The 26,784-nt window shown below is 37.2% G+C and overlaps 1 pseudogene; it reads left to right on the top strand.

The window, feature by feature from the left end:
- LOC129517964 (U6 snRNA-associated Sm-like protein LSm8) overlaps positions 1 to 18,272 on the top strand; it is an 81,219-nt pseudogene extending 62,947 nt beyond the window's left edge.
- Positions 18,273 to 26,784: the final 8,512 nt, after the last annotated feature.

Below are 26,784 nucleotides of genomic sequence, written 5' to 3'. Positions count from 1 at the left end.
ATCATGAATCTTTATGCCCCGAATGTGGGAGCTGCCGAGTATATCAATCAATTAATAACCAAAGTTAAGACATACTTAGATAATAATACACTTATACTGGGAGATTTCAATATGGCGCTTTCTGTAAATGAAAAATCTTTAAGCTCAATATCTCCAAAGAAACAAGAGCTTTAAATGATACTCTGGACCAGATGGATTTCACAGATATTAACAGAAATTTACATCCAAACGCAACTGAATACACACTCTTCTTGAGTGTACATGGAACTTTCTCCAGAATAGACCACATACTGGGTCACAAATCAGGACTTATACAATACCAAAAGATTAGTATTGTCCCCTGCATATTTTCAGAACATAATGCTTTGAAACTAGAATTCAATCACAAGAAGAAATTTGGAAGAAATTCAACCACGTGGAGGTTAAAGACCATCCTGCTAGAAGATGAAAATGTCAACCAGGAAATTAGAGAAGAATTAAAAATATGCATGGAAACTAAAGAGAATGAAGATACAACTGATCAAAATCTTTGAGATACAGCAAAAGCAGTCCTAGGATGGAAATACATCGCGATACAAGCATCACTCAAAAAACTGGGGAAAACTCAAATACATAAGTTAACCTTGCACCAACAGGAACTGGAGAAAGAACAGCAAAAAAGACCTACACCAAGCAGAGGAAGAGAGTTAATAAAGATTCAAGCAGAACTCAATGAAATAGAGACCAGAAAAACTGTGGAACGGATAAAAAAAACAAAACAAAACAGGTGGTTGGTACTTTGAAAGAATTAATAAGATAGATAACCATAAGCCAGCCTTACTAAAAACAAAAGAGAAAAGACTCAATTTAATAAAATCAAGAATGAAAAATGAGATATCACAACCAATACCAAGGAAATACAAACGATTTTTAAAAGATACTATGAGCAGCTATACGGCAAAAAATTAGGCAATCTAGAAGAAATGGACACTTTCTGGAAAACCACAAACAACCAAAACTGAAACAGGAAGAAATAGAAAACCTGAACAGGCCAATAATGAGGGAGGAAATTTAAGCAGTCATCAAAGACCTCCCAGAACACAAAACTCCAGGGCCAGAAGGCTTCCCAGGGGAATGGTATCAAATGCTGAAAGAAGAAACAATACCTATTCCACAAAAGCTGTTCCGAAATATAGAATGAGATAGAATGGCTCCAAACTCGTTCTATGAGGCCAGCATCACCTTAATTCCAAAACCAGACAATGACCCCACCGAAAAGGAGAATTATAGACCAATATCCCTGATGAACACAGATGCAAAAATTCTCAACAAGATACAAGCTAATAGGATCCAACAATACATTAAGAAGATTATTCACCATGACCAAGTGGGATTTATCCCCGGGATGCAAGGATGGTTCAACACTCATAATGCAATGTAATAGATCATATCAAAAAGAGAAAAAACAAGAACCATATGATCCACACACTAAGATGCACAAAAAGCATTTGACAAAATACAGCATCCATTTCTGATCAAGACACTTCAGACTGTAGGGAAAGAGGGAACATTCCTCAGCATCTAAAAAGCCATCTACAAAAAGCCCACAGCAAATATCATTCTGGAAGCCTTTCCCCTAAGATCAGGAACAAGACAGGGATGACCACTCTCACCACTGCTATTCAACATAGTACTAGAAGTCCTAGCCTCAGCAATCAGACAACAAAAAAAGTTGGCAAAGAAGAAGTCAAACTTTCCCTCTTTGCAGATGACATGATACTCTCCATAGAAAACCCAAAAGACTCCAACCCAAGATTGCTGGAACTCATACAGCAATTTTGCACTTTGGCAGAGTACAACATCAATGCCCATAAATAAATGGCATTTCTATACCCTAACAATAAGACTGAAGAAAGACAAATTAAGGAGTCAATCCCCATTTATAATTCCACCGAAAAGCATAAGATACCTAGGAATAAACCAAACCAAAGAGGGAAAGCATCTATACCATAAAAACTACAGAACACTTTTGAAAGAAATTGAGGAAGACACAAAGAGATGGAAAAATATTCCATGCTCATGGAGCGAAAGAATTAATATTGTGAAAATGTCAATGTTACTCAGGGCAATTTACACATTTACTGCAATCCCTATCAAAATACCATGGACATTCTTCAGAGAGTTGGAACAAATCATCTTAAGATTTATGTGGAATCAGAAAAGACCCTGAATAGCCCGGGAAATATTAAAAAAGAAACGTAGAGCTGGGGCATCACAATGCCATATTTCAGGTTGTACTACAAAGCTGTGATCATCAAGAGAGTGTGGTACTGGTACAAAAACAGACACATAGATCAATGGAACACAATAGAGTATCCAGAAATGAGCCCTCAACTCTAAGGTAGACTCATATTAGACAAAGCAGGAAAGAATATCCACTGGAAAAAGGAGAGTCTCTTCAATAAATGGTCCTGGGAAAATTGGACAGCCACATGCAGAAGAATGAAAGTAGACAATTCTCTTACACCAGACACAAAGATAAACTCAAAATGGATGAAAGATCTAAATGTGAGACAAGAATCCATCAAAATCCTAGAGGAGAACACAGGCAACACCCTTTTTGAACTTGGCCACAGCAACTTCTTGCAAGATATATCCATGAAGGCAAGGGAAACAAAAGCAAAAATGAGTTATTGGGACTTCATCAAGATAAGAAGCTTCTGAACAGCAAAAGAAACAGTCCACGAAACTCTAAGACAACCTACAGAATGGGAGAAGATGCTTGCAAATGACCTATCAGATAAAGGGCCAGCATCCAAAATCTATAAAGAACTTATTAAACTCAACAGAAACAACTCAATCTTGAAATGGGCAAAAGATGTACAGATATTACACCAAAGAAGCCATAGACATGGCCAACAAGCACATGAGAAAGTTCTCTGCATCACTTGCCATCAGGAAGATACAAATCAATACCACAATCAGATACCACCTCACACCAGTGAGAATGGTGAATATTAACAAGACAGGAAATAACAAATGTTGGAGAGGATCTGGAGAAAGATCCTCTTGCACTGTTGCACTCTTGCACTGTTGGTGGGAATATGAACTGGAAAGCCAGTCTGGAAAGCTATGTGGACTTTCCTCAAAGAATTAAAAATAGAACTGCTCTGCAACACAGCAATTGCACTGCTGGGGATTTACCCTGAAGATACAGATGCAGTGAAATGCCGGTACACCTACATCCCAATGTTTATAGCAGCAATGTCCACAATAGCCAAACCATGGAAGGAGCCTCAATGTCCATAGAAAGATGAATGGACAGAAAGAGGATGTGGTATATTTATACAATGGAATGTTACTCAGCCATTAGAAACGACAAATACCCACCATTTGCTTCGATGTGGATGGATCTGGAGGGTATTATGCTGAGTGAAGTAAGTCAATCAGAGAAGGACAAACATTATATGGTCTCATTCATTTGGGGAATATAAAAATAGAGAAAGGGAATAAAAGGGAAAAGAGAGAAAATGAGTGGGAAATATCAGAGAGGGTGACAGAACATGAGAGACTCCTACTCTGGGAAACGAACAAGGGTAGTGGAAAGGGAGGATTGGTGGGGGGTTACGGTGACTGGGTGATGGGCACTGAGGGGGACGCTTGACGGAATGAGCACTGGGTGTTATGCTATATGGTGGTAAATTGAACTCTAATAAAGAAAATAATTAAAATAAAAAAATGAAATGAAAATAAAAGAGGGACGCCTGTGTGGCTCAACAGTTGAGCGTCTGCCTTTGGCTCAGGGCTTGATCCTGGTGTTCCAGGATAGAGTCCCACACCGGGCTTCCTATATGGAGCCTGCTTCTCCCTCTGCCTATGTCTCTGCCTTTCTCTCTCTGTGTGTGTATGTGTCTATCATAAATGAATAAATAAAATCTTTTAAAAATTAAAAGATATGAATTGAGAATCTTCCAAATATATATGGGCATAGGGCATATCCAATATCATGAGAAATAGAAATATTTTAAATAGAACTATATAATGATGCTTCAATTAGCCTGTTCTCTGTAGAAAATGTCCTTTCAGAGTCAATAAGCTGAATTTTTAAAAAATATTCATAATTCTGATGAAGCATACTGCTTTGCAGCTGCATGAAAAAATATTTTAATCAGGAGCATCTATTTATTATAGGACAATTTGATGAAAACATACTCAATCCAAGGGAAATTTATGAAGTCTATCAAGTTTATTGTCCATGTACAATCTCTTCTTTCTTTCCTGCTATGAGATTGCTAACCTCAATTTCAAATAATGTCCATGCTTTTCTCATTTTATATTTATCTAAAAAATTTATCTATGGAAATATCTACTATCTACTGATAAGTAGTTATTTATAGATTATGACTGTTGTACACTGATTTAAACATCTTCAATTAAACAGATCTTTAAATGTTAAATAATGGATTAAAGGATTTTGCTTTGCTTACTCCTCCTCCACCTCCTCCTCACAGTCCTCCTACCCCTTCTCTTTCCCTCTCTCTTCCTTCTTGAAGGTATAATACTACTAAGAGATGAGATGTTAGGATGGCAGGTAGAAGGAAACCCTGAAGTTGTAGTTGATCTTCTTAATTATAAAGTACACACATGTACACACACTCAAACAAAATGAGGTGAGCTTGCATGGTCATTCAAGTCAACTGATTATGTTAAGTACATATCATGCATATATACCTGTGAAAGTATGTGCAAACAATTTACTTTTAGTGTGTTAATGTTTATGCTTGCTTGTAATATTCAGATATATTTTGTATTAGTTTTATATTGCTTAGGTAGCAAATTACAACACACCTTGGATTAAATCAACACAAATTTATTTTATAGTTCTACAAGCTAGAAGTCTAAAATGGGTCAGCAAGCAACCTTTCTTCTGGAGGCTCTAATAAAGAATCCAGTCTGTTTTCTTGCCTTTTTTTCTAGCTTTTAGAGACTGCCTACATGTTTTGACTTCTGTTCCCATCATATGTCTTCTTTCTCTACTTTTGTTATCACATTGCCTTCTCTATCTGCAACTTTCTTGACTGTCTCTTATAGGGACTCTTTTAATTACATTAATTTATGCAGATAAATCAGCATAATTGCCCCATATCAAGTTCCTTAACTTAATCACACCTGCAATGTTCCTTTTGCCATGTAAGGGAATATATTCACAGGTTCTAGGGTTTAGGACATGGACACATTTGTGAGGACAATTTTTTATCCCAACAATTTTGAAAAAAATTAAAATTTTAAATAAAAATTGCATTAATAAAATCTATGTATCAACCAAAAATGAAGATATAATATTATTTTATCATAATATAGTCAAGATATGAATATATATATATATATATATATAATGTAATATTATATATAAAGATCCTTGGAATACCTACTCACTTCCATTCTTCTATTCTCTTCAGAGTCATTCCCCAAACTGAATTTCAGAAGTAAATTTTTAGCTTATAGTTAATGGACATTTTCAGCATAGTGTTGATATTTAATTTTTTAAGATTTTATTTACCTATTCATGAGAGACACACAGAGAGAGGCAGAGACAAAGGCAGAGGGAGAAGCAGGCTCCATACAGGGAGCCCGATGCAGGACTCAATCCCGGGACTCCAGGATCATGCCCTGGGCCAAAGGCAGGTGCTAAACTGCTGAGCCACCCAGGGATTCCTTAATTTTTTATTTGGATGTAATAAAGATGTGTAAATCTAAATACTGGAAGATGTCTACCAAAGACAATTATTTTTTTTAGTATAATTGCACTGTTAGGGATTTACCCCAAAGATCCAGATGCAATGAAACGCCAGGACACCTGCACCCTGATGTTTCTAGCAGCCATGTCCACAATAGCCAAACTGTGGAAGGAGCCTCGGTGCCCATCGAAAGATGAATGGATAAAGAAGATGTGGTTTATGTATACAATGGAATGTTACTCAGCCATTAGAAGTGACAAATACCCACCATTTGCTTCAACGTGGATGGAACTGGAGGGTATTATGCTGAGTGAAGTAAGTCAATCGGAGAAGGACAGTGTATGTTCTCATTCATTTGGGGAATATGAATAATAGTGAAAGGGAATATAAGGGAAGGGAGAAGAAATGTGTGGGAAATATCAGAAAGGGAGACAGAGCATAAAGACTCCTAACTCTGGGAAACGAACTAGGGGTGGTGGCAGGGGAGGAGGGCGGGGGGTGGGGGTGAATGAGTGACAGGCACTGAGGGGGACACTTGACGGGATGAGCACTGGGTGTTATTCTGTATGTTGGTAAACTGAACACCAATAAAAATTAATTTATTAAAAAAAAGAAATTGAGCTTTTTTTCTCCTTGAAACTAATTAGGTGATAACATTAGGTTAATATCATTTTATTATATTGTTAACATCAGTGTGATTATAGAAAAGAAATATTAAAATTTTAAATATTAAAAAAGTAAAAATTAAATTAAATTAAATTTAAAAAACAGGACCAATATATATGCTGCCTACAAGAGATTAATTTTAGACCTAAAGAAAACTACAAATTTAAACTGATGGGATGGAAAAAACTTTATCATGCAAATTTCTGTCAAAAGAAAGCTTGAGTAGCAATACTTACACAAAAAAATAGTTTAAAACAAAGATTGTAACAAGAGATAATGAAAGGCCCTATATACTAATAAAGGGGACAATCCAACAAGAACATAGAACAATTTTACATAGTTATGCACCCAACATGGGAGCACCCAAATACACAAGACAGTTAATAACAAAGATAATGCGACTGATAGTAAAAAAGCAATAACACAGGACTTTTAAAAATTTTTATTTAAATTTGTTAGTTAACATGCAGTTATAGATGAACAATATAGTGATTCAAGACTTCCATACAACACTTCACAACAAGTAAACTCCTTAACTCCTCATCATCTATTTTTAATATTGTATTTATTTATTCATAAGAGACACACAGAGAGAGGGAGAGACATAGGCAAAGGGAGAAGCAGGCTCTCTGCAGGGAGCCTGATGCAGGACTCAATTGCAGGACCCCGGGATCACGCCCTGAGCCAAAGGTGAACACTCAACCACTGAGCCACCCAGGCGTCCCCCCATCACCTATTTAAACCCATTTCCCACCCACCTCCCAAAGATTTTTGGATCACAGTGTTTTCATTTTGATTGGTTCCTTATGCTTTTTTGATTTCTTCTTTGGTTTCCTGGTTGACACGTTCATTGTTTTGTAACATATTACTTAATCTCCATGTATTTGTAATCTTTCCAGATATTTTTGGTGTTGCTGACTTCCAGGTTCATAGCCTTGTGGTTAAAAAAGATGCATGTTTTGACATCAATCTGCTTGTATTTGTTGAGACCTGTTTTGTGACCTAATATGTGACCTATTCTGGAGAATTTTCCAAGTGCCAATAATAGGGGACTTTAACATCACACATATCAATAGACAGATTTTTCAAACAGAAATCGACAAGGAAACAAATGCTTTATAGGATGGATAGAACCAGGCAGATTTAGCAGGCATATTTAGAACACATCTTCTAAAATAAGAGAATACACATTTTTTTTCTGGTGCACACAGAGGATTCTCCAGAATAGATCACATATTAGGCCATAAAACAGGTCTCAACAATTTAAAAAGGATTGAATTCACACCACGCATGTTTTCTGACTGTGACACTATGAAACTGGAATCAAACAAAGAAAAAATCTGGAAAGATCACAAAAACATGAGGTTAAATAGCATGCTATTAAATGATGAATGTGTTAACCAAGAAATCAAAGAAGACATCCAAAATCACATGGAAACAAGTGAAAATGAAAATGGAAACACAACAGGCCAAAACCTTTGGAATGCAGCAAAAGTGGTTCTAAGAGGGAAATTTAGAGCAATAGAGGCCTACCTCAATAAGCAAGAAAAATGTAAAATAAACAGCTTAACCTAGGACTAAACCTAATCAAAGAGGTGAAAGATCTGTACTCTGAACAGTATACAACATTGATGAAAGAAATTCAGGATGACACAAAGAAATGAAAATATATTTCATGAACACAAATTGGAAGAAAAAATATTAGTAAAATATCCCTACTACTGAAAGCAATCTACACATTTAATGCAATCTCTATAAAATGCTCATGGCATTTTTCACAGAGGTAGAACAAAAATCTTACAATTTATATGGAACCACAAAAGAATATTAACTGCCAAAGTAATTTTGAGGAAGAAAATCAAAGCTGGAGGTATCACAATTTCATACTTCCAGTTATATTACAGAGCTGTCGTAATGAAAGCAATATCATACTGGCACAGAAAAATAGACACATAGATTAATGGAACAGAATAGAATACTCAGAAAGAAACCCACAACTACATGGTCAGTTAATCTCAAACAATGCAGTAAAGAATACCCAATCGGAAAATTCCTTCAATAAATGGTATTGGAAAAACTGATCTGCTGCATGCAAAAGAATGAAACTGAACCACCTTCTTACATCATATGCAAAAATAAAAATTTAAATGTGAGACATGACACCATAAAAATCCTAGAAGTTAGCCAAGGCAGTAATTTCTCTGGTATCAGGTTTAGGAATATTTTTCCTAGATATGTTTTCTGAGATAAAGTAAATAGAAGCAAGATAAAACTTTGGGTACTACTTCAAAAAAAAAAAAAAACTTCTGTACAGCAAAGGAAATTGTCAATAAAACAAAAGGCAACTCACTAAATAGGAGACAATATTTGCAAGTGACATATCCAGTAAAGGGAGGATGTTAAACAAATCAACACCAAAAGCAAAATAATCTAATTTAATGGGCAGAAGAAATGCATAGATATTTCTTCAAAGAAGACCTACAAATGGCCAAGAGACACATGAAAAGATGCTCAACATCACTTCTCATCATGAAAATGCAAATCAAAGCGACAAGGAGATATCCCTTCACATCAGAATGGCTACAATCAAAAACATAAGAAACAACCTGTGTTGGTGAGTATGTGAAGAAAAAATCCTCTTACACTGTTGGTGGGACTGCAAACTGGTGTTACCACTATGGAAAACTGTATGGAGATTCCTCAAAAAGTAAAATAGAACTACCCTATGATCAAATGATTGTTCTATAGGGTACTTACCCAGAAAAATACAAAAACATGAATTGAAAATGATACATGGACCACTGTATTTGCTGTATAATTTATTGTAGCCAAATTATAGAAGCAGCCCAAATCAAATGTCCATCAGTAGATGAATGAATAAAGAAAATGTGACATATATATGTAATAGAATATTATTCATCCAGAAAAAGACTGAAATCTTGCCATCTGCAAGGACATGGATTGAGCTAGAAAGTATAATGCTAAGTGAATGTCAGTCAGAGAAAGACACATACAATATGATTTCACTCATATGTGGAATTTAAGAAACAAAACAATTGAACAAAGAGCAAAAAGAGAGATTAACAAGCCAAGACACAGACTCTTAACTATTGAGAACAAACAGATGGTTACCAGAGGGTAGGTTGGTGGGGGAATAGGTTAAATAGGTGATGAGGACTAAGGACTGCACTTGTGATGATCACAGGCTGATGCATGGAAGTGTTGAATTGCTATATTATACAACTAAAACTAAGATAGCACTCTATGTGTAACAGTAACTATATTGGAATTTTTTATTTTATTTTTTTATATTGGATTTAAAAAAAAAACATTGATAAAAAGAATTCTGTTTTGGGATGCCTGGGTGGCTCAGTGGTTGAGCACCTTCCTTTGGCTCAGGTCGTCATCCCATGGTCCTGGGATGGAGTCCTGCATCAGGCTCCCTGAAGGAAGCCTGCTTCTCCCTCTGCATATGTCTCTGTCTCTCTCTCTCTGTGTGTCTCATGAATAAATAAATAAAATCTTAAAAAAAGAATTCTGTTTTGCCTTGTTCAGGGCATCATGGCCTTGTAAATTATTCTCCATAATCTCCTATTTATACAAATAATGTTCATCTTGTGAGGCAAAGTGATAATAATAATAATAATAGTAATAATAAAGTGTAATGCACCTGCATGACTCATTCAGTTGAGTTTTGCACATTGATTTTGTATCCTGCGACTGTACAGAATTCATTTATCAGTTCTAGTAGATTTTTGGTGGAGTCTTTCAGGTTTGCTATCTATATGACATAGTATCTGCAAATAGTGAAAGTTTTACTTCTTTCTTGCCAATTTGAATTCCTTTTATTTCTTTTGTCTCAGATGATGATGTCAGGGTCGTGGGATAGAGCCATGAAACAAGCTCCATGCTCATAGAGGAGTCTGCTTGAGATTCTCTCTCTCGCTCTCCTGCTGCTCCTCTTCCCCACTTGTGCTCTCTCTCTGTAAAGTGAATAAATAAATCTCATACAAAAATAATAAAATATAAAGGAAAAGATTGAGCTTTTGTTATTGATTTGAGAAGAGAATTTTCTTTTTAATATGTTTCATTATCATCTAATGTTTACTTCATGATTCTAAAATTGCTTTCAAATTAGCTTATTGTGTTGCATAATACACTATACAGTCATTGAAATATTTTTTTCAACATCCACGTTGAAGCAAGTGGTGGGTATTTGTCATTTCTAATGGCTGAGTAATATTCCATTGTATAAATAAACCACATCTTCTTTATCCATTCATCTTTTGATGGACACAGAGGCTCCTTCCACAGTTTGGCTATTGTGGACATTGCTGCTAGAAACATCAGGGTGCAGGTGTCCCAGCGTTTCACTGCATCTGTATCTTTGGGGTAAATCCCCAACAGTGCAATTGCTGGGTCCAAGGGCAGGTCTATTTTTAATGCTTTAAGGAACCTCCACACAGTTTTCCAGAGTGGCTGCACCAGTTCACATTCCCACCAACAGTGCAAGAGGGTTCCCCTTTCCCACATCCTCTCCAACATTTGTGGTTTCCTGCCTTGTTAATTTTCCCCATTCTCACTGGTGTGAAGTGGTATCTCATTGTGGTTTGGATTTGTATTTCCCTGATGGCAAGTGATGCGGAGCATTTTCTCATGTGCTTATTGGCCATGTCTATGTCTTCCTCTGTGAGATTTCTGTTCATGTCTTTTGCCCATTTCATGATTGGATTGTTTGTTTCTTTGGTGTTGAGTTTAATAAGTTCTTTATAGATCTTGGAAACTAGCCCTTTATCTGATACGTCATTTGCAAATATCTGCTCCCATTCTGTAGGTTGTCTTTTAGTTTTGTTGACTGTATCCTTGGCACTGGGTGTTATTCTGTATGTTGGCAAATTGAACACCAATAAAAAAATAAATTCATTATTAAAAAATGAAGGTGAAAGTTGAAAAAAAAATTTTAAACATATTCATATCATAAGACCTACAATTTTAAATATGTATGGTTCTACCTTTCTTTTTTTTATTCTTGAACTTTTTATTTACTTATTTTTATTTAAATTTTTATTGGAGTTCAATTTGGCAACATATAGCATAACACCCAGTGCTCATCCCATCAAGTACCCCCTGCAGTGCCCGTCACCCAGTCAACTCAACTCCCCGTCCACCTCCCTTTCCACCATCCCTTTGTTTCCCAGAGTTAGGTGTCTCATGTTCTGTCACCCTCACTGATATTTCCCACTCATTTTTTCTCCTTTCCCTTTTCACTATTTTTTATATTCCCCAAATGAATGAAACCATATAATGTTTGTCCTTCCTAAGAATTTTCTATAATTTAAACTTTTATTGGTTGATTTAATCATAACTAGCATTTCTTCAGCACTCTATAATCTGCAAAGTGCTTTATGCCTTGTTATGTAATTGCACAAAATTAATACATCATTATCAATAAAACATTAGAGTGCTGCAATTCATGGATTATTTAAAAAATAGGTTACCTAAATTATTTTCTTTGTCAAGTTACCAGTTAAAATACTAATCATACTTATTCCTTCTTTAAATAAAATACTTCTTTTGGAAAGTGTTTAATGGCCTGAGAATTGGCAATTCACTAAGCAATGTGCTACCAATTTTACATTTGTTATATTATTTACTCATTCAAACAGCCTTATATTTTAGATACTATTTGTCCCCATTATAGAGTTGAAAAAAAAAAACAGGCTGAGGAATGTTAAGTAAATTTCTCCAAGTTATACAGCTTTGTCAAGAAATGGTGAAAATTGGCTTGCAGTTTTGAAATTAAGATTTCAAGACACAGTATCTTTGCTGATACTCAGGCTATAGTCGTACTTTTTTGGTAAAGTATACAATTGCAACTAAATTATGTTCATCATTATTAATGTGGGGGAAATAAAAGAATAACATAAATACTGGGATCCCTGGGTGGCGCAGCGGTTTGGCGCCTGCCTTTGGCCCAGGGCGCGATCCTGGAGACCCGGGATCGAATCCCACATCGGGCTCCCGGTGCATGGAGCCTGCTTCTCCCTCTGCCTGTGTCTCTGCCTCTCTCTCTCTCTCTGTGACTATCATAAAATAAAATTAAAAAAAAAGATTAAAAAAAATAACATAAATATTGATTCAGGAGATGCACATGACAAAGAAAAAAATTATCATAGCTTTGTGATTATGGGGTTATGGCATAAGGTAGACTTTGTATTTGTGGAACTCCCAGATAGTTCTAAATAGACTGCAAATTACCTTCAGTACCAAAATTACAAGCAGTCCAAGGACAGATCACTTGCTCAACTCCTTCCTTCTTTGCCAAAGTTTTCACTGATATCTTACATCTGTATTTTTTGTGTTTCTTCCAGGGACAATCTCTGACTTGATCATGAAAGGAGATGGGAAAACAATGCACACTACAGAAATGTACTGAATCCAGGAAGAAAGCGAAGGGAGATTGGCGGAAAGTTGTTTCTATCCCAAGTAGCCCAGTAGCCAGAGTCAGTTTACTCAAGACCACGCTCATTTTTTATTATATATTGGATCAGGACCAGATACCTTAACAGGATAATACTATCAAACATTTAAGGAAGAGTTAATAATTATTCTTCTCAAAGTATTCCAAAGAAAGAGAGAGAGAAGAAAAGGAAAGAAAAATTTCAAATTCATTCTACGAGACAAGCATTACCCTGACACCAAAATCAGATAAAGACAGTACCAAAAAAGAGAACAACAGGTCAATACTTTTCACAAATGGAATCCATTAATATATTTTAAAAAATCGTTTGCCAGGGGCACCTGAGTGGCTCAGTGGTTGAACCTCTACCTTTGGCTCAGGTCATGTTCCTGGGTTCCTGGGATTGATTCCCGCATCAGGCTCCCCGCAGGCAGCCTGCTTCTCCCTCTGCCTATTTCTATGCCTCTCTCTGTGTCTCTAACAGATAAATAAATAAATCTTTAAAAAATCATTCATGGTATTTTGATAGGGATTGCATTAAATATGTAAATTGCTCTGGGTAGCATTGACATTTTCACAATATTAATTCTGCCAATCCATGAGCATGGAATATTTTTCCATCTCTTTGTGTCTTCCTCAATTTCTTTCAGAAGTGTTCTGTAGTTTTTAGGGTATAGATCCTTTACCTCTTTGGTTAGGTTTATTCCTAGGTATCTTATGTTTTTGGGTGCAATTGTCAATGGGATTGACTCCTTAATTTCTCTTTCTTCAGTCTCATTGTTAGTGTATACAAATGCCACTGATTTCTGGGCATTGATTTTGTATCCTGCCACACTGCCAAATTGCTGTATGAGTTCTAGCAATCCTGGAGTTGAGTCTTTTGGGTTTTCTATGCACAGTATCATATCATCAGCGAAGAGGGAGAGTTTGACTTCTTTGCCAACTTGAATGCCTTTTACTTCTTTTTGTTGCCTTATTTCTGCGGCTAGGACTTCTAGTACTATGTTGAATAGCAGTAGTGGGAGTAGACATCCCTTTCTTTTCCTGATCTTGGGGAAAGGCTCCCAGTGCTTCCCCATTGAGAATGATATTTGCTGTGGGCATTTTGTAGATGGCTTTTAAGATGCTGAGGAGTGTTCCTTACACTCTGAAGAGTTTTTATGAGGAATGGATGCTGTATTTTGTCAAATTCTTTCTCTGCATCTATTGAGAGGATCATATGTTTCTTGTTTTTTCTCTTGCTGATATGATCAATCACATTGATTGCTTTATGTGTGTTGAACCAGCCTTGAAACCCAGGGAAAAATCCCACTTGGTCATGGTGAATAATCTTCTTAATGTATTGTTGGATCCTATTGGCTAGTGTCTTGTTGAGAATTTTTGCATCCGTACTCATCAGGGATATGGGCCTATAATTCTCCTTTTTGGTGGGGTCTTGGGTTTTAGAATTAAGGTGATGCTGGCCTCATAGAACAAGTTTGGAAGTATTCCATCTCTTTCTATCTTTCCGAACAGCTTTAGTAGAATAGGTATGGTTTCTTCTTTAAATGTTTGATAGAATTCCCCTGGGAAGCCATCTGGCCCTGGACTTTTGTGTGTTGGGAGGTTTTGGATAACTGCTTCAATTTTCTCCCTAGTTATTGGCCTGTTCAGGTTTTATATTTCTTCCTGTTCCAGTTTTGATAGCCTGTGGTTTTCCAGAAATGCATCCGTTTCTTCTAGATTGCCTAATTTATTGGCCCAACCATAGCTGGGGGCATGATGATGTTAGATTTCAGATTGTACTACAAAGCTGTGGTCATCCAGACAGTGTGGTACTGGCACAAAGACAGACACATAGATCAATGGAACAGAATAGAGATACCAGAAGTGGATCCTCAACTTTATGGTCAACTAATATTTGACAAAGAAGGAAAGACTATCCACTGGAAAAAAGACAGTCTCTTCAATAAATGGTGCTGGAAAAATTGGACTTCCACATGCAGAAGAATGAAACTGCACCATTCTCTTACACCATACACAAAGATAAAGTCAAAATGGATGAAAGATCTAAATGCGAGACAAGAATCCATCAAAATCCTAGAGGAGAACACAGGCAACACCCTTTTTGAACTTGGCCACAGTAACTTCTTGCAAGATACATCCATGAAGGCAGGGGAAACAAAAGGGAAAATGAACTATTGGGACTTCATCAAGATAAGAAGTTTTTTGCACAGCAAAAGAAACAGTCAAAAAAACTAAAAGACAACTTACAGAATGGGAGAAGATATTTGCAAATGACCTAGCAGATAAAGGGCTAGTATCCAAGATCTGTAAAGAACTTATTAAATTTAACACCAAAGAAACAAACAATCCAATCATGAAATGGGCAAAAGACATGAACAGAAATTTCACAGAGGAAGACATAGACATGGCCAACAAGCACCTGAGTATATGTTCCGCATCACTGGCCATCCGGGAAATACAAGTCAAAACCACAATGAGATACCACCTCACACCAGTGAGAATGGGACAATTAACAAGGCAGGAAACCACAAATGTTGGAGAGGATGTGGGAAAGGGGAACCCTCTTGCACTGTTGGTGGGAATGTGAACTGGTGCAGCCACTCTGGAAATCTGTGTGGAGGTTCCTCAAAGAGTTAAAAATAGATCTGCCCAGGACCCAGCAATTGCACTGTTGGGGATTTACCCCAAAGATACAGATGCAGTGAAACACCAGGGCACCTGCACCCCGATGTTTCTACCAGCAATGTGCACAATAGCCAAACTGTGGAAGGAGCCTCGGTGTCCAACGAAAGATGAATGGATAAAGAATTGTGGTCTATGTATACAATGGAATATTACTCAGCCATTAGAAATGACAAATACCCACCATTTGCTTCAACGTGGTTGGAACTGGAGGGTATTATGCTGAGTGAAATAAGTCAATCGGAGAAGGACAAACATTATAAGGTCTCATTCATTTGGGGAATATAAAAAATAGTGAAAAGGAATAAACGGGAAAGGAGACAAAATGAGTGGGAAATATCAGAAAGGGAGACAGAATATGAGAGACTCCTAACTCTGGGAAACGAGCAAGGCGTGGTGGAAAGGGAGGTGGGTAGGAGGTAGGGGTGACTGGGTGACGGGCAGTGAGGGGGCACTTGATGGGATGAGCACTGGGTGTTATGCTATATGTTGGCAAATTGAACTCCAATTAAAAAAAAATCATTCAGGGATCCCTGGGTGGCGCAGCGGTTTGGCCCCTGCCTTTGGCCCAGGGCGCGATCCGGGAGACCCTGAATCGAGTCCCACGTCGGGCTCCCGGTGCATGGAGCCTGCTTCTCCATCTGCCTGTGTCTCTGCCTCTCTCTGTGTGTGTGTGTGACTATCATAAATAAATGTAAAAAAAAATCATTCATTGCTATCAAGTGGATTTGTTTCTGGTATGCAAAGGTGGTTCAATATTTGCAAATCAATTAACATGCTTTCCCACATCAATAAGAGAAAGGATAAAAATCATATCGTCATTTCAATAGATGCAGAAAGCACATTTTGCAAATTGCAACATCCTTTCATGATAAAAGCCCTCAACAAAATAGGTCTAGAAGGAACATACCTCAACATAATAAAGGGTATAATGGAAATACCTATGGCAAACATCATACTCAATGGGGAAATACTAAGATCAGGCATAAGACAAGGACGTCCACTCTCTCCACTTTTATTCAACACAGTCCTGGAAGTCTTAGCAATAGCAATAAGACAACCAGTTTGGGGCCTTGAGGGAGCCTAATTTGATATTTCAAAAATGTCCAGAGAACATTCTACTAAAAGTCACAGAGTAAGTGCAATTGAGCACTGGATATTTCAATCAAAAATAGCACTCAAGGGAATTAAGCAAAGGAGTGCTGTTTGGATCTGCATGCATAGACCAGAATTCAAGGCAGGAGTGGTTTTATTGTTACTGATTTTAAGACTTTATAATCAACAATAAGTGAGAGTATCTATTGTATCAGACCCATGTGATAGAGGATTCAACAGAAGCCCACAACATCACTATATGATGCCTGTATTCAGACATATACAAGTGGACAAAGTCCTTCATAGAATGAAATAACCTTATCCATAAATAAACCAGGTCACTTGTCCTATACAATACAATATTCAATGCAAGAGTTATAATCCCCCAAAGCCCACTCACATACCTGCCACCACATCTGAAGTCAGTATTCCAATTGTCTTCTTTTTGGTTCTTCCAATTCACTGTCCTTTTTGCAAAAGCAAACTGTCTTGAAAGGTAACATATATAGCCTCGAATTCCTTTAGTGTAAATCTATTAGGTAAATCTACTTTCAGTGGAGACCCTGGCAATTTGGAGATAATCAACAGGACAGGAATGCTGGAGAGGAATGAGAAGGGTGTGAGGAAGGATCCACCACCCATTTTTGTCTTTGGCCAAACATGCTGACCACATAAGAAACTCACAGGGTACTGGAAGCAAACTATTTTTTAAGGAGAGCACTTGATGCAATGAGCACTGGGTGTAATATGCAACTCACAAATCACTAAATTCTACCCTTGAAACTAATAATACAGTATATGTTAACCAAATTGAACTTAAATATTTTTAAAAATATTTTTAAACATCTTCCTGTATAGAAGTTTTTACTGGTGAGCTATGCATGGCTGTCAGAAAGTCCTGGAATCTCTAAAAACATTTATAAAAAATTTCTGTGTGCATATATATGAACACTTTTTTGGTAGTACGTTCCTTATTTTAATCAGATACTTGAAAAGGCCCGGACCAGAATGTGTTAAGAACCACTGGACTTATGAGGGTTACCAATATAGCCTGTCTGCTATCAGAAATGCAACCTGGTAGAAAGGGCCCAGAAAATGAGGGTTTTCAGATAATAATCCCCCAAATGGTTAGAAACTGCTGATCTGTCCGACTTCCTCATTTTACAAGTGAGGAAACTGAAGCCCTGAGACAATTGTACTAATTGTCCAATATAGTATAATTATAATTACAGTATACTAGTATAGCATAATATAGATGAGCTCAGGCAGGCATTTTTAGCTTCCCTTGTCACCTGTGCTACTGTGTTGCCCAGAGCACTTGGGCCCAACAACATTACATCTGCCTTGGAGAACTACTTTAACCAACCTATTGCAATTATTACTTCTATGGAAAGAATGATTGTGGAAACACTGCAATGTTTTAACCAGACCATAAACTTGAGTATGGATGAAAGCCACGAACTAGTGTTCAACTCTTCACAGGAGTAAAACAAGTGGTACTAAGGTTATGCATTGTAACAAGTGACAATGTCATTAGAGAAATTTATGAAGAAACAGATCCTGCACTTGATTTTGGGAATATTCCAGCAGAACTTCTAAACTCTATAGCACAATTAGGAAAAACTACAAACCTTAGACATCTGTAAACCTTTGTATGGAAACTAATTATTCTGAGGATTATGTATAGAATTTTATGATTGTGTAATGGTGGACTTTGACTCCATAATGATTCATTGTAATATGATATGCAAATTAAAATATTTCTACATTTCTTTGAATAAAATATAGATGAGCTCAGTGTAAATTACCTTGAGTCTAATGAGAGATAATTTCCCTTATCCTTTTTCTATTTTCCTTGATGTTTCTTTTCTAAGAGTCATTGTAAGTGGAAGAGATGGTGCTTATTGTGTTGCATACAGGCTTATGCTACTATTTTTAGATCTGAGTAATGGCAGAGAAGGAGATGTGGTATAAAAGGAAAAGAAATGTTGAATTCCAGGGGTATTGCCATGATATTTGATAAAATTTAAAATACAGGTCCCTCAGCTTAAAGAATCTCTGAAATTGTATGAAATTTTTAGTGTGTGTGTGTGTGTGTGTGCATTTTATGGAAAATATTCCATAGATTTTATATGCTTTTTAAGAGTCCATGACATGCAAAAAAGTTAAAAATCACTGAGTTTATTTATTCATTGAAGGAAACTAAAGTCCAGAGAGGATAAGGGACTCACATGTTATCATAGGAAGTAAAAAGCTAAAACAAGAACTCAGTTTCTCAACTTTAGTTCAGTGGTTTTTACACTGTGCCCCAAGCAATATTTTTCTTTACTAGCTTATCTTTCTAAATAAGATGTATTTTGGTTTTTTCCCCTATTTAATACCTGTGACAAAGACCTGATGAGATATACTCAAGACCACAGACACTTGTAGACTCAATACGGAAAGGTATTTTTAAATGAGTGCAAGGAAGTCTTCTGAACCTCAAATAATTCAACTAATGTGTTTTCAAATGGACCTAGCCACTGTAGTTGGGGTAAGAACTTTAGTTACATAGGTTAATTTTTAGTTGCAGACACTGTAAAGTTGGATCTACTTGATTTATATAGAAAGCAATTTGTTAAAGATTATTAAATTACTGGACCTCCAGAAGAGACACAAAACCAGGCTTAGATGTCACACAGCTAGGGACAATTCAGCCAGGAGCAAAGTCACATCATGAGAATATTCTAGGAGACTATTCGCTATCCAATACTCAGTGCTATGACATTAGAGACTATATGTGACACTTTGCCCAGATTGTCTGAAAGAATTGGATGCTTCTGTCATGATTCCCATAAGATCCAAGCCAACCCATATGGCCCCAGATTCATTTTGCTTTCTTCTACTTCCAAGTATGATAAATTTTCAGCCTCTTAACCAAATTTGGATCACAGGCCTGTACATCATCTACCAAAAAAGTAGATGAATTTTTTTCATCTACCAAAAAATTTAAAAATATACACGTTTGTGTATGTATGCATATATGCAATGTAGATATTAGTTCTCTAACTTAATTGAACAAGAAACCAAACTAAAAAGAGGTTGTAATGGGTACTGGATGAACAAACATAGAATATCTTCCATGGGAGGTAAATTTAGTCAACTATTTTATATTGCAGTATGCAAAGTGGGCTAGGATTAATGGGTCACTCAAAGAATAATTAAAAATCAAAGCCCTTTATGTGAGCAGATAAATCAATACAATCCTAAAGGGAGAACTGGAAGAAGTAGATACAAACTCCCAAGAGACATATGCTTGCTGAATGCAAGAAAAATCATCAAAGCAATTATTGATATGAAGCATTAGAAAAGATAGCATAGGCGAGCAAATGAGTTCCCTAACCCTATGGATGTATGAAAGCAGAAGGTGGACTATTCATGATGGAGATTGTTATAACTGAATTGTGTCCTCCCCCAAATTCCTATGTTGAAACCTGATTTTCCAATGTGACCATATTTGGAGAAGAGGATTATGAAGGAGTCACAGAGTAAATGAGTTCATAAGAATTGGGCCTTAATTCGATAGAGCTGTACCCTTATAAGAAGAGGAAAAGAAACAAAACTCTCTCTCTCTCTCTCTTTCTCTCTCCACACACACACTAACTCTCCCATGTAAGAAAGGGAACTTTCTATAAGCTAGAAAGGTAACGCTCACCAGAAATTGAACCTGGATCTGGGACTTTCCTACTTACGGAGCTATGAGAAAATCAATTTCTGTTAAGTTACCCAGTCTATGGTATTCTGTTATGGCAGCCTGAATGGTATGTACCAAATAGCTAGCTTGTGCAAGCACACCTTGATTGTTCCCTGTTACTCTTGAGAAGGTAGAGATCTTGCACTCCCTATATTCCTATCAATCAGAACGTGTAGAAGAATGTGCTGTTCAGTCTTCAAGGTCAGAGGTTCCAGGTGTGGCCAACCCAGAACATCTCCTTTATAATGAAGAATGTCCTGATGGCAAGCCTTGATCTCCTTGAAACACTGGTTGTGCAAGGAGGGGAAAGGCTACAGATAGTTGCTAGGCTACTCTATAAAATCTTGCTTCATGTCAAACCCAGTAGCAGATATTTTGTCCCAATGGCTGCCCCTAAACTCCTTGTATGTAAGTTACCTGATAAACATATACTGCAATCACTGCCTCCAGGTCTTTTCTTGGGCTTCACCAAAGTACCACCCACTTTCATTTAGAATCTGCTGAGGTACAGGTACACACATCCTGAGCAGATTAAAACAGGAATATTGCAGAATAAATTTAAGCAAAGGAAGAAAAGATTCTACAGTAAAGATTCTAAAATTGTTCAAAAAAGCCCTGGGAGATCTGCAAAGGCAGGTAACAACAACTTCAGGACAAAAAAAATTTTAGGGATAAATGGCTTTCCTGGCTGCTTTTATGATTTTCTTTTTAACTTTGGCCCCTAATATTTTGACCATGTGTCTGTTTGTAAACATCTTTGTGTCAATACAATTTTGAAAGTTTTTAAAATTTCTTGAATGTGAAGCTAAGTGTTTTTCACCAAATTGATAAAATTTATGACCATCACTTCTTTATTTTTCTGTCCCTTTATTCCATTTCTTTTAATTATTTTCTTATGCAAGTGTTAGTCTACTTCATCTTGTCTCACATTTCTCTAAGACTATTCATTTATCTTCACTCCTATTTATGTCCTTCGGGTTGCATAATATATATTGATCTATCTTTAAATTTGCTGATTCTTTGTTTTGAAAACTACATGTACTCTTGAACCTTTCAACTGAATTTTTCACTTTGCTTTTTTAAAAATATTTTGCTTATTTATTCATGCAACATACACACAGAGAAGCAGAGACATAGGCAGAGGGAGAAGGAAGCTCCCTGTAGGGAGCCTGAGGCAGGACTCAGTCCCAGGAACCCAGGATTATGACCTGAGCCTAAAGCAGATGCTCAACCACTGAGCCATCCATGTGCCCCTCCACTGAATTTTTCACTTTGCTTGTTGTATTTTCTATTTCCAGAATTTCCATTTTTATCATCTTTATTGATATTTACTTGATAATATACCATTTATGTGTCTTCATTTAAGTCATTAAACATAGTTTCATTCAGTTTTTTTTAAATTTTTATTTATTTATGATAGTCACAGACAGAGAGAGAGGCAGAGACACAGGGAGAGGGGGAAGCAGGCTCCATGGACCGGGAGCCCGACGTGGGATTCGATCCCGAGTCTCCAGGATCGCGCCCTGGGCCAAAGGCAGGCGCCAAACCGCTGCGCCACCCAGGGATCCCTCATTCAGTTTTTATACATATTTATAATAACTGTTTTGGAATCTTTGTCTATTAAGTCAGACATCTGGACCCTCTCAAAGGTCCTTTCTTTTCTATTGCTTGCTTCTTTTCCCCAGTATAGGTTACATTTTACTGTTTCTCTACATATCTTACATTTTTATTGATAGCTGTATAAATGGCATATTGTAGGAACTTAATACTGAGTCTCCTTTCTTGTTGGAACTTGTTTTTGATGCTTATTTGATGATTTGTTTGTTTAATTACTTGAGTGGACTACTGTGAAGTTTACTTCTTTTGTCACTGTATAGCCTCTGATGTCCATTCTCAGATTTTCATTTTCTTAAAAAATCTTTTAGTCTGGCTTCTCTTGTTCACCTCTTGTTTATTATAAGTCACTTATTGGGCAAAACTTATACTTAAGGTCACTAAACCAGTTAGATCATTGGATGTGTGTGTTTCTATGGTTCAGGAAACTTGGATTTTGCTTCAATCTCATCCTGGGATAAATGGCTCAGAAGATCCCTCTATGGCTGCCCTTGTGAGAAATTCCTTCTTTTGTTACATGACCTTATGTGCAGTCTTCTAGACCACCAGAGTTTAATGTGATCTTATTTTTCTGACTAGAATCTTAGGAGTCATCCTGGGGTCAGAATAGTTTATGATTTTATTCTGCTGTTGCTTCCTCAGAGGTTGTACTTAAACCCCTTAAGCCAATAAGGCTTCTACTTATTGCTGAGTGATTTGAAAGTGGCTTGGAGAATGTTTTTAAGCCTGTCCCATAGCCTGCTATTACTGTTCATGAATAGTAGTGCACATAACCTTCCCAACTTCAACAGTTGTGTGTGATCCCAGGAGAGTTCTTACCTGTCTTTCTCTAGTTATCTCAACTAAACATCTGGCTGCTCTGCTGTTTTGCTTATATCAGAGCTATAGGCTGCCTCTTAACTGCCCTCCACCAAAATCTCCATTGTTTTTATATGGCCCTTAGACATGGAGTTCTCTAGTCTGTATGCCAAAAGGTCAGTCTGTCCTCTCAGGCAGAGGTGTCATTGTGGTTTGTTTCTCTTCTTGGGAAGATCTATGCCATTGCACAGAAGCTAAAGGTGGAAAGAGCATACCACTTCTCTTGGAGTGAAAACCTTGCTCTACCAGTGGGTTCTGGTGTGGAAAGAAGTGTAGTAGTCCTTGACTGTTATTCAGCTTGCTTCTCCTAGAGTGAAACTTCTGCCCTGTGAGGAAATTGGGGTGTGGCCAATCAGGCTGCAGTATTCTATGTCACTCTTGGGGAAAAGCCCTAGCCTATGAGTAGGATTGGGGTGGAAGGAAGGACTTTCAGTCCTCTTATTCATATCTTCTGGGAATAGAGCTTGCAAAACACAGATATGGGGGAGGGCATGAGATTCACATATATCCTGCCCATGTGATGTTCAACTATACAGTTCCCAGAGTAAAACTTCCTTAACATAGAGGTGGGGATGGCAGATAATGGGAGAGGTTCATAGCCCAAATTACACAGACTATAATTCATATTGCTGAGATTTACTATGTTTAGCAGATTTTCTTGGACAAATATTTCACCATGTACTGCTTAGATCACTTTTCAGATAATTTAAATCATTGTGTTGGATAATTTTCACCACTTAAATGTTTATTGCTCTGCATAGAGAGCCTACTGTGCTCCTCCAACTAACAATCTGTCTTCATAAAAGAAGTCCTATCAAAATAGAGCTATCTTCATTCATGTATGAGCTCATTCATGAATGTATGTATGTCTATGCCTGCTTTTATTTTTTTTTTATTTTTTTTTATAAATTAATTTTTATTGGTGTTCAATTTACCAACATACAGAATAACACCCAGTGCTCATCCCGTCAAGTGTCCCCCTCCGTGCCCGTCACCCATTCACCCCCACCCCCCGCCCTCCTCCCCTTCTACCACCTCTAGTTCATTTCCCAGAGTTAGAAGTCTTTATGTTCTGTGTCCCTTTCTGATATCTCCCACACATTTCTTCTCCCTTCCCTTATATTCCCCTTCATTATTATTCACCTGCTTTTAAACTCAAAGGTGTGGCTGCTTTTAAACTCAAAGGCAAAAAAAATAAAAATAAAGTCAAAGACAGAGTTGAGTAGTTGCAACAGGGACCATACAGCCTGCAAAGCCTAAAGTATGCACTATCTGGCCCTTTACATAAAATGTTAGCCAAATTCTTACTTAGACATTCTTTCAGAAGACTTATCTTTTAAGAGGCAGATGATCTTAGTTAACTGTGGGAATACAGTTGACCTGATCAGTGATTCAACTCATGTTACAAATTTATATGATTAGCTGCTTCAAGAGAATGGGAATTCCAATTTGGAAGCTGATGGCTATGATCTGAGAAGTATCTAGAGGTTCTGGAGATTTTAGAGAAGGGCAAGCATAGGGAGAGGGTTGAGGAAAGGAATTTTCACTAGTGAAAGGACAAAATGAAGCTACAGAGCGTGAGTAGAGAGATGGAAGAAAAGACTCACAGAAATGCTAAAAGAGTGTTGAGAGGTACCTGCAACCAGTTTTTCTTGATGCAATTTGAATCACTCTTGCTTTCTGACCTGTATTTTCAACATTATACTTCCTGCCTTTACAAGAAAAAAATTCACATTTTAAATTATCAGACTTATAAAATATCAAACACTGCAGAAGCAGATATTTATTACCTTTATTACCTTTTTGGAAAGTACTATCCTCCCAAGCTTCTAGCCCTCTTTTCCTTGAAGCTTCAGGCATACAGGGGTACATGTTTCTCATGCTTTACTCATTGTTCCCAAGTTTTCCAGATTTGGCCTAAAGCTGTGAAATTCCAAGCATGACTTGTAATGTTTCTATTATTTCACAGCTGTGCACAGCTGTTTTCCTTGCTATGCAAATCTCTCTTGGGCACCTGGGTGGCTCAAGTGGTTGAGCTTCTGCCTTCTGCTCAGGTTGTGATCCCGGGTCTGGGGATCAAGTCCCACATATGGCTTCCTGCGAGGAGCCTGCTTCTCCCTCTGTCTATGTCTCTGCCTCTCTATGTCTCTCAGGAATAAATACTTAAAGTCTTTTAAAAAAGGAAAATCTCTCTTTTTTTCCTCCTAGGTACTTTTTACTCTGTCCATTACTGAATCCCTTCTGCACACAGAAAACCTGTATTATTCACTTTTCAGGCTCCCCAGGTAACTGGACAGTAGGGATGCATAATTTTAGGTAATCCATAAAGCTGAAATTAGGAGCCTTTTCTAATGGAGTCCCCCTTCAACCACAAGGTGCCTATGCTCATACTACTGTGTTCTTGTTACAAGACTAAAAACTGTCTCTGAAGTACAGAGAAATAGAAAAACAACTACAGACAAGGAATGCTAAGCTGTCCTTTCACTCTAGCCCTCTCACTAATTCAGTGTGTAACCTACTTATTCCTACCTCCATTCACCCCTACTTATTTCTTCCTCTATAAAAAGTAGGTGTTAGATTGGATAATTTCTTAAGCCACTTACAACCCCACAAATTTCTGAAATCTGCTAAGTCTGATATTTTTTCCCAGTTGTGTCCTTTGGGTTGGAAGAGTTTCCTACTGGGGGGCAGGGGGTGGGTTTTTCCAGCAGTACATAGAACCCAAAACATACATTCCCCATGTTCCACTCATATCACACAGTTTGGGCCAGTCTCTGGAATTTGGGCAGAGGCCTGTGAATTCCAAGCTTGTTGCATAACACTGCATTTCCCTAACAGCTGTGAGTTGCTGTCTGTCTCAATTTTTGCAAGCCCTTATAGGCCCTTCCTTTGCACTTGAGGATTTACACCCTTTGGAGGATGAAAGCCTCACATATACCGGTAGATAAGCACTTTTTTTCCTTCAACTGTACAGCAAGCATTCCCATAACGCAAAGTACATGTGGTTTTGAGGTCTTGCAAATTAAGCAATGCAATAACTATAGATGATACACACAATTATTTCTAATTATTTCTACACAGTATGTAAAGGTCCAAGCTATTGAGCTATGTGTAATAGCCTCAGAAACATTACTTATTTAATTCCTAGAACTCAAAAAGTATATGAGATCCTCTGGACTTTTTCCTCATCTGTTAAGTGAAGATAATAATGCTTGTTTCATTCAATCCATAGTTATAGGTGCTCATCTTCATTAATGATGTGAGTGAAAATGCTTGCAACATATTTTTCAATAGTAAATAAACAAATTGTCACTATTGTATAAAAATATATTAAAGGGATTGTATTGACACATACTATATATATAGCATATCTCTGACAAACTAAAATTATTACTTTAATTAATTGATGATGGAGAGAGGGGTTTCTTTCATCTGGAGAAGCCAGTTAATTTTTTTTAATTAATTTTTATTGGTGTTAAATTTACCAACATACAGAATAACACCCAGTGCTCATCCCGTCAAGTGTCCCCCTCCGTGCCCGTCACCCATTCACCCCCACCCCCCGCCCTCCTCCCCTTCCACCACCCCTAGTGCATTTCCCAGAGTTAGAAGTCTTTATGTTCTGTCTCCCTTTCTGATATCTCCCACGCATTTCTTCTCCCTTCCCTTATATTCCCCTTCACTATTATTCATATTCCCCAAATGAATGAGAACATACACTGTTTGTCCTTCTCCGATTGACTTACTTCACTCAGCCAGTTAATTTATCAGTACAAACAAAGGGCTTATTTTGGGATCTCAAAACAGCCTCACAGTAAATAATGAGAGGAAAACTTTGATTTTCAGAAACACAAATATTGGATTTTCAATCTTTGTAATGCAAATCTCTTTTAGAACCACCAAGGTATATGGTCAGATTCACAAAAAAGTCCCATAACAAACATTTCTTCTAC

Source organism: Nyctereutes procyonoides, unplaced genomic scaffold (assembly GCF_905146905.1).
Source record: "Nyctereutes procyonoides isolate TBG_1078 unplaced genomic scaffold, NYPRO_anot_genome, whole genome shotgun sequence".
NCBI classification, from domain to species: Eukaryota; Metazoa; Chordata; class Mammalia; order Carnivora; family Canidae; genus Nyctereutes; species Nyctereutes procyonoides.
Note: the sequence above shows the minus strand (reverse complement) of the source record. Positions and strands in the feature narration are given on the sequence as shown.